This window comes from Accipiter gentilis, chromosome 9 (assembly GCF_929443795.1).
Source record: "Accipiter gentilis chromosome 9, bAccGen1.1, whole genome shotgun sequence".
Classification (NCBI taxonomy): domain Eukaryota; kingdom Metazoa; phylum Chordata; class Aves; order Accipitriformes; family Accipitridae; genus Astur; species Astur gentilis.
This window is the reverse complement of record NC_064888.1, coordinates 39,614,465-39,622,121: the sequence shown is the minus strand read 5'-3', so window position 1 is coordinate 39,622,121 and position 7,657 is coordinate 39,614,465.

Here is a 7,657-nt window from a genome sequence, read left to right as displayed (position 1 = left end):
GCCTCCAGCCCTGCCACAGAGATGCAAGCTCTGCATTTTGGACGGGAAACCAAGGGGAGACACATGTCAGTACAGTGAGATACCACCAGCTGAAATGAGATGCCCACAGAAATTTTGGATGGGTGCTGTTGGCTTTAGCCAAGCGTAGGCATTTGTCCCCTTCCAAACTCATCCCGCTTGCTCTTTATTAGCTCCCTATTCTTGTGCTACAGCCTCAGTGACACAGAGAAAGCACAAAATTGAAGGAAAACCGTTCTGTGAGGCTGCTCCAATGCACACCAGGGATGGAAAAGACCTTTTTGGCCTCAGACCACAGAGGCGGCTTACAAAGCCCTAGCTTGTTGTCCTCAGTCCTTCAAGAATACGTACGGAAACAATGGAGAACGAAGCCATGATTTGCTGCTCATCTTTGTGGTGAGCCACAGACTTCAGTGAGCAAGATCAACTATGTCAGGCTTGTTTGATTAGGAAATCCAGATAATATCCCAGCAACAGCCATGAAAGCCACTCTTACTGCGACGTGATTTCAGCGGGTAATTCCTCTCCTATGGTAACTACGCGAGAATGGTTGGTTTTCACTCAATGCGTCAGGTGGATCCACAGCCTGAGCTGGGTGCTTTAATGACAACAAAATCCCAACCAGGGCTTCTCTGTTGGCACTATCCTCACTATTCCTGCCTCACTGTGTACCATCCCTGTAACACCGGCACCCCGGGGTGACCTGCAGGGCCGGTGCAGGTAATGCAGGCAAGCGGCTTGCCCAGCTCCAGCCGAGAGAGGCGACCATCCTCTAAGCCTTTGGGCCAGGTGACAGTCAATAAAGAAAAGTCAATAAAGACCTATGAGGTCTGAATACTGGAAGGGAGAGGGAAGGGTTGTCTTTTTCTTTGATGAGGAGCTCGGGAGCAAAGACCCAACACGCTGATTGTAGAAGTAGAGTTGGAGAGCAGAGCGTGAGCTGGTGGGTTTCACTGCTGATCCAGCTCAGCAAACCGTGCCATTCCTTTTGTTGTCTGTGATGAAAAGACCCACAGGTAATACTAAAGCAACGCTCATCAGGGAGAAAACAACCCCTATGTACAGGCAATGAAACAGCAGGGAAGGGATCTGCTTTTCAAACCCAGGCCTAGCTACTACCTGAATAATCTCTCACATAAAATGCAGTAGTGCTAAATATGCATAGTGTCAAAGGGAGGATGTAATAAAGCATGAGAGAGGATGGCTTGGCTCTTCCCTGCCTGAATTTTTTCTCTTTGGGAGCACTCTGCAGAACTCAGGACTGCACACCAGCAAGCGGGGCCGTGGGTAGGAGCCGGCGGCAGCAGGTCTCACTGCTCCGTGCGGATCGGTTCGATAACAGCAGGTTTCATTACTGTTGCTTCTCACTGGATTTTTCAGCTCTGCCTTCTCCACCCCGCAGCAAAGCACTCAAAACTTGGTCATCCTCTGTGGAGAGAGCTCTGGCAAACTCACCCTGCAGCCAGCCAGCTGAGGCGATGCGGGAGAGATTTTGGAGAGGTATATTAGTAAGCTCTAAGCGACGTTGCTTTAAATCTGCAAGGCTAGAAATTTATGCACAAGGCTTATTTTGTTCGGAAGTTCTGCTTATTTGCAAGCGTATTTTGCACAGACACACTCCTATTTTAAAGACTTCTGTAATAACTTTATTATATGTGCTGCAGAATGGTGAGATTGCCCAAAGATGCTGTGAATCATTTTATCTTGGCAGTAAGTGTTATAAAGTATATACAAAGTTATGAAGTATTATAATACAGGGGGTTTTTGTCAGGAGCTTGATGCAGGATGAGATCTTATGGGAAATCTTGCTAATAGGGAGGTAATTGCTGAGTGAAATGAAAGGCTTACAGCTGCTGAGAGCTGGCTGCAAGAGGAACGGAGGAGAGGACTGTCAAAGGAGCTGAAGGGAATCAGACACACAAATCCCACTCAAATGCAGCAGATGTGGGGTGTCTGAAGCTCCGTTAAAAATCCCAACCTAAGCAAAGAGAGCGATGATAGATTTTGGGGGTTTTTTTACACTTGAAAGACGCTTGTGATTTAAGGTCGGTCCCATTGCAGGTGCAGCGAGAAATGCCGCGGCAGCGAGGTGTGCAGGTTCTGCTCCCGCAGCTCCGACGGAGAAGCGGGCAGTGCCACTGGGAAAATGCCGCGGGCAATCAACGGTTGCATTTCATGCAGAGAGACCACTTTGGGATAGAAAGGTACGAGGCGTTTATCTGAGCACAGGTATTCTAAGGCAGCCCTTGAAAGAGGCAGCAAAAGCTGCGGTTTAGAGAAAGCTGGCTGAGAAAGCAAAGAGCTTTAAGAGCATCTTCTTGCCTTGATTCTCCCAGCCCCTTATCTCTCTTTAAATTGGGGAAATTAATATCACTAAGATTATTAAGGAGAAGTACTCAGAGGGCTGAGCTCTCTTACAAAGACGGTGCAGGAAAAAAGCCGTAAGCATCAGGAAATCACCCAGACCAGAGGAGCTCTCATCTCAGCTGCCTGCCAGAGCTTCAGAGCGAGGAGAAAAGCCTGCTAATTGCAGGGGACATCTCAGTAAATTGGCCCGTACCCCAGACTGGTGAAAGCTATTGACTTTCATGCCTATCCTAGGAAAGGCTCCATGGTGCTCAGCTTATTTTTCTCTCATACTTTTACTGAATTCCAGTGGTTCTTGCATGCAAATGAGGCTGCCAGAGAATATTCGGTGACCTTAAACATAGGTATCTCATGCTGTTCTCACACCTCGGTGTGTCTGAGACCTTCTTTGGGACTGGGCGGGGGGGGGGGGGGGGGGGGGGGGGCAGCTCAGGGGCCAGCACAGACAACCTAGAAGGACTGAAATAGCACAAGAACTTAGTGTGGGCACCCAAATCGTTCCCATAATTTGAAATTGTGCCAGCAAAAAAAAAAAAAAAAAAAAAAAAAAAAAAACAAAAAAAAAACATGGTCATTTTTTTTGCAAGGAGAAGCCTCTTGCCGAGTTACCAAGGCAATGCCAACCCCCCTGGAAATCACTGCGGCACCCAGCAGCAGCGAGTTGGTGCAGGGTGAAGCTGCCCAAGTCCCTTAGCTGGGGAAGGGACAGATCTCTTGTCTTGAACGCTTCTCCTCTTGCACACAACCTGGCTTCCCCCCCCCGGACACAGGATCGGTTAAAGCCCCTTGCACCTTCCCCAACCGTGGCCCTGGCACACGAACGCCGGGCATGGGTTTGCAGCACTTCTTTCTTCCAGACACCCGCGGCTGCTGCCATGTGCAGATCTGCCAATGCACAGGAAAGAAAATCGCTCAGAAAGTCCTTCACCAGCCCTGGCATACACGTGCCCTGCCTTGCTCTCCTCCCACGCTGTCTGCCTGTTTAGAAATCCAGCGTTATTTTAATTTCTTTGCGCAGCTATCAAATGAGTCAGGTCTACCATGCTGAGCAAGACCGTAAGCAAAATTATGAAGAAACTGAAACCCACCAAACTGGGAATACAACCCATATAAAAGCACAGATGTTTTTTAAATCCATTACAATGTTGAAGTTGAATCTATGGCAGTGCTGTCAGATTTTTAAAAATAGGCTATGCCAGCTGTTTCAGGCTTGTATCCCAGCATTATTATTTAATAAGTTCCTTCAACCAGAGTGTTCACAAATAAACAAACCAATAGGTTAAGTGCAAAACCAGTTCCCCTGAAAGGATGTACTCTGTTTGCTCTGCTCAGGTATTGCTAATGATAGAGGTATCGTAAAGTGACTCAAACTGTAACAGAAAGGTGGAATGCTTGAGTGCACACTGCAGAGGAATACCCGGCCATATAGACACTGAAATCACGTCTTTTCAAATTAGCGTGGGGAAGTAAGCAAATGCTGCATAGCCCTGCTACACCCTGTCCAAGCAGCAGGGGTTGAACGATATTTCAGTTCCTCTTTGCCAGGCTCTGTTTGGGGAAGAGAGCACTCCCTTGGAAAAACTACCTCTTCAAAGGACAGGCACAATATTTATTCATCAGAAAATGTGCATTTAACAAGCTCAACTGGCTGCCCTCTGCTCCGGCAGTTTCAGGAAAACCTCTCCTGCATTGCATTCTGCTTTCCTAGCAGGCTGGGGATGCCATCCGCTCTTTCGCCTCTGCTGGCTGTTTTCCACTTATTTGCTTACTCTTTTCCATCCCAGTTAGCTCTGCATAGCCTGGAGGGAGTGAACTAGATTCTCTTTCTGGGGCATCATCAAAAGAAATGTTTACCGAATTGCAGACAATCACATCTGTGTAAATCTGGTGGCAGCACATGTGCACTGCAGTGGCCTGCAGAGATTTTATTTTTCCTGATAACACGGGACGAAAAACATCCAGTGCCCCCCACCCCAAGCCCAGGGCCAGTACACATGGCTGGCCATTCGTCAACACTTTCTGTCTGCTGGGAAACAAAAGCACTTAAACTGAGACTATTTGGGGATTATAAATTCCAGGCTACTATTTAATTCACGTATTGAAACAGTCTTCCTCTGAAACAATCTTCTTCAGTCTTCCTCCATTAGCTGCAAATTACCAATAACCAGATTATCAACCACCATATTAAAGAGAAGTTTGTAGTTATTTGGATCAAATGTGCCAGCCAGAAAAGTAAAATATTCAAAGTAGTATAGAGTTAACATGCATATTTCTTGAAGCAGAAATTATTTTTCCTGTTTCATAAAGCACCAAATTCACTCTCAGCAATCAACCTGCACCGGCAGAAACAAGACTTCCTTTTACATTGAACTCCTTGGTTTCCAAATACAGTTTTCCAAACAAACTCTCCTTTTGAACAGATAGCATGCCTAACAACAACCCAGTCAAATTCCATGCTGGGTAATGCCAGGCTGTGTCAGTACTGGAGCATCTGCATGGAACCAAATCCTCTTTTCTGGAATTCCCACCTGAATTAGCCAAAGAAATAAGCATATGCAAAAGTAGAAACATTCACTCACATTCATAGGTTTAAATCACATCAAAGCCATTTTTTTGCATATGCACCCACTGGGTTTAATCAGAATTTTAATGAATTTGTCTTTCAAGATATTTGCCTTTTTTCAAGCATTGGATAATGCCCATTTTCTAACCATGTTCCTGGTCAAGCCCTATTCCTAGATCAATCCCTCCACTCTTGATCTACAAATGAAATCTCAAATATAGCCTAAAATATCCTCAAACAATGATTCATCATACAACATAAAGTTATAGCTCTAGAAAGTATCTCAAGGGACTACACAGTTCATGTCTCTGCCCTGCAGCACCCATTGCTCTTCTGACCAATCTGCCCCGGTGCATCATCAGTCTTCCCCTTAGCAATATTTGGTTTCTTCTTTAAGTAACATCTCCAGCAGGTAAATCATCAAGACCTGATGATTGGAAAACATGTAGCTTATCCAAATTTTATCTAACCTGTTTTTTCTTATTCACTGACGTCTTGCTCTTTTGTTACTGGAATTCATTGTGCTAGCCACCTGATTACAGTTGACCTCACTTATAAGGATTAATGCAAAAAGACACTAAACGCTGTTTTCATAGCATTATTTATTGATTGCAGCAAAAAGTCTGGTTGGGGCTGAGGGACACGCTCAGCTTCCAGATGGTGCCAGCAAACTTCTTTCTCCTGGGGGGGATTCACACACGCACATCCGAGGGAGGTTAGACATAGTTATGCATTGGGATACCACATTTAGAACGCTAATCCCTAATTAATATCAAAGGCAATAAGTTTACGACCTCAGGAGAGATCTCCACCAAAGGCTGGTGAGGCAGACGCACACGCGGAGTGGAAGGGCAAACCACCAGCACAGCCTTTCCACGCGGGACGTGTGAGATGCCTGAAAACTGAGCGGTCAAATCAACTCATATGGGAATAGATAGGAAGAAATGTGGGAGTGAATCTGGCAGAAAAGGAAGCAGGTAAACATGTCACATATGCTGGGAAGTGAAATTATTAGGTGAGGGAAACTAACTTCACCAGACAAACTTTAGGCTTTGCTCGGATTTATGGTGCCACAGCGTTCCCACCTTTCCACTGGTAAAACTCAACCAGTTGGCTTTCTTCCCACCAAGAAATCCGTCGGTCCTTGACCATGCATGAAGATTTATTTTGCTTCTTATGCAGCTGGGGAGTAAGCATTCGAAAAGGGTTTGTTTCCATGCGCTCAGCTTTAGAATACAATTCCTCTTACCAGTATTCCTACAACTATGTTTTCTTTGTGTTTTGTTTTATTTATTGCAATTATGTGGGTTTTATTTCACATATGCTTTATTGGAAGAGCAGCACTGCTAACTGAAAGGCAGTTTTTACTTTTACTGGAAAGGCTTTTCTGAATATTAGCTTTGGATTGGCAAATTTTCAGTAATTTGTACTCTCAGCAACACATTGGTATGAAAATTGGATTTGGGCAATGGGCACTCCCTGAGCTACTTTACTTTCAGTGTAATGACTTTAGCTAGAAGTTGAGCATACATCATGCTTCCATCCATTGCTTCTCTGCTCAGGATCAGCTACACATTTGGGGTCTCAATCTTTAACCCTTATTCACACTGATAATAGGAAAAATACTATCACTTCGAGTGACTTGTAGAGCTTGACAGTTTAAGCCTCTGTTAAGAGAGTCCTGTGAAAATTAGGGCATAATTTAATTGTGCTTAGACCACAAGGTGACCCCAATTTCTTTTTAAAGCATCCTGATTTCAGTGGCATGCTTCTTTGATTTCTAGACTGGTATTTTAATCATATTAACATTTAAGTGGCTCTTGTTAAGACCTGAAGTAGCACTTATGAAGACGGAGGAGGAAGAAGGATTGCAGTCCCTGTATCAGCTCTCGTGGCTGACGTTGTGGATGCTGGACATCAGGATCAAAGAAGATCTCTCTATTCTCTTGTACTGAAAAAGTGACTCTCTTCTCGAGAAGAAGGATTGAAAGTTTGATATTAAAAATCAAAATATTAGATGATATCCAAATGTCCCTCTCTGCAAGTTTAAATATGAGGCCATTGATTTAAGAAATAAACAGACTTTTTTTAAAAATAGCACTAAAATATTGTTACTGCTTATCCAAACAGGAAAAAGAAAGTGGGGGGGGGGGGGGGGGGGGGGGGAAGAGATCCCTCTTTTTCATCAAGTCTTGTAGTTTTGCTATGTGAAATCTGGTTTTATTGCCAATTAAGTTCCTCTGAACGGTGGAAATTCTTGTCTGCCTGGGGTTATTTTCTCTCCGGTGTAAACACCAGGTAAATTGAGTTAGAAACTGCAGCTCCCCGAGTTCCCTCTTTCCTCTTCTCTAGGCCTGGTCTATCACTGGCAATCACGCTCCCTTGCTCCCTGCTTTCGTAGTTGTTTGGGGGAAATCACATAATTTGGGTAGCCATAGATCTAACCAGATGCCAACTGTGTTCACCTGCTACATGGCAGAGGCGATACACTTATTAGCTCCACTAATTTGCCTAATGACCCTGACGAACAAGCTCTCCCTCCTTTAACAACTTGCAGGCCAGGTTTTGATGCCTGGTCAGAAACAAAGAGTAGAAGTTCATCAGCTCCACAGTATAAACCATGCAATGTTTTGGGTTGGTTTTTTTCCTTTCTGTCCTTGAGCCCCACATTTGTATCTCTTAAAAGTATCAAGATATATGTGCAGGATG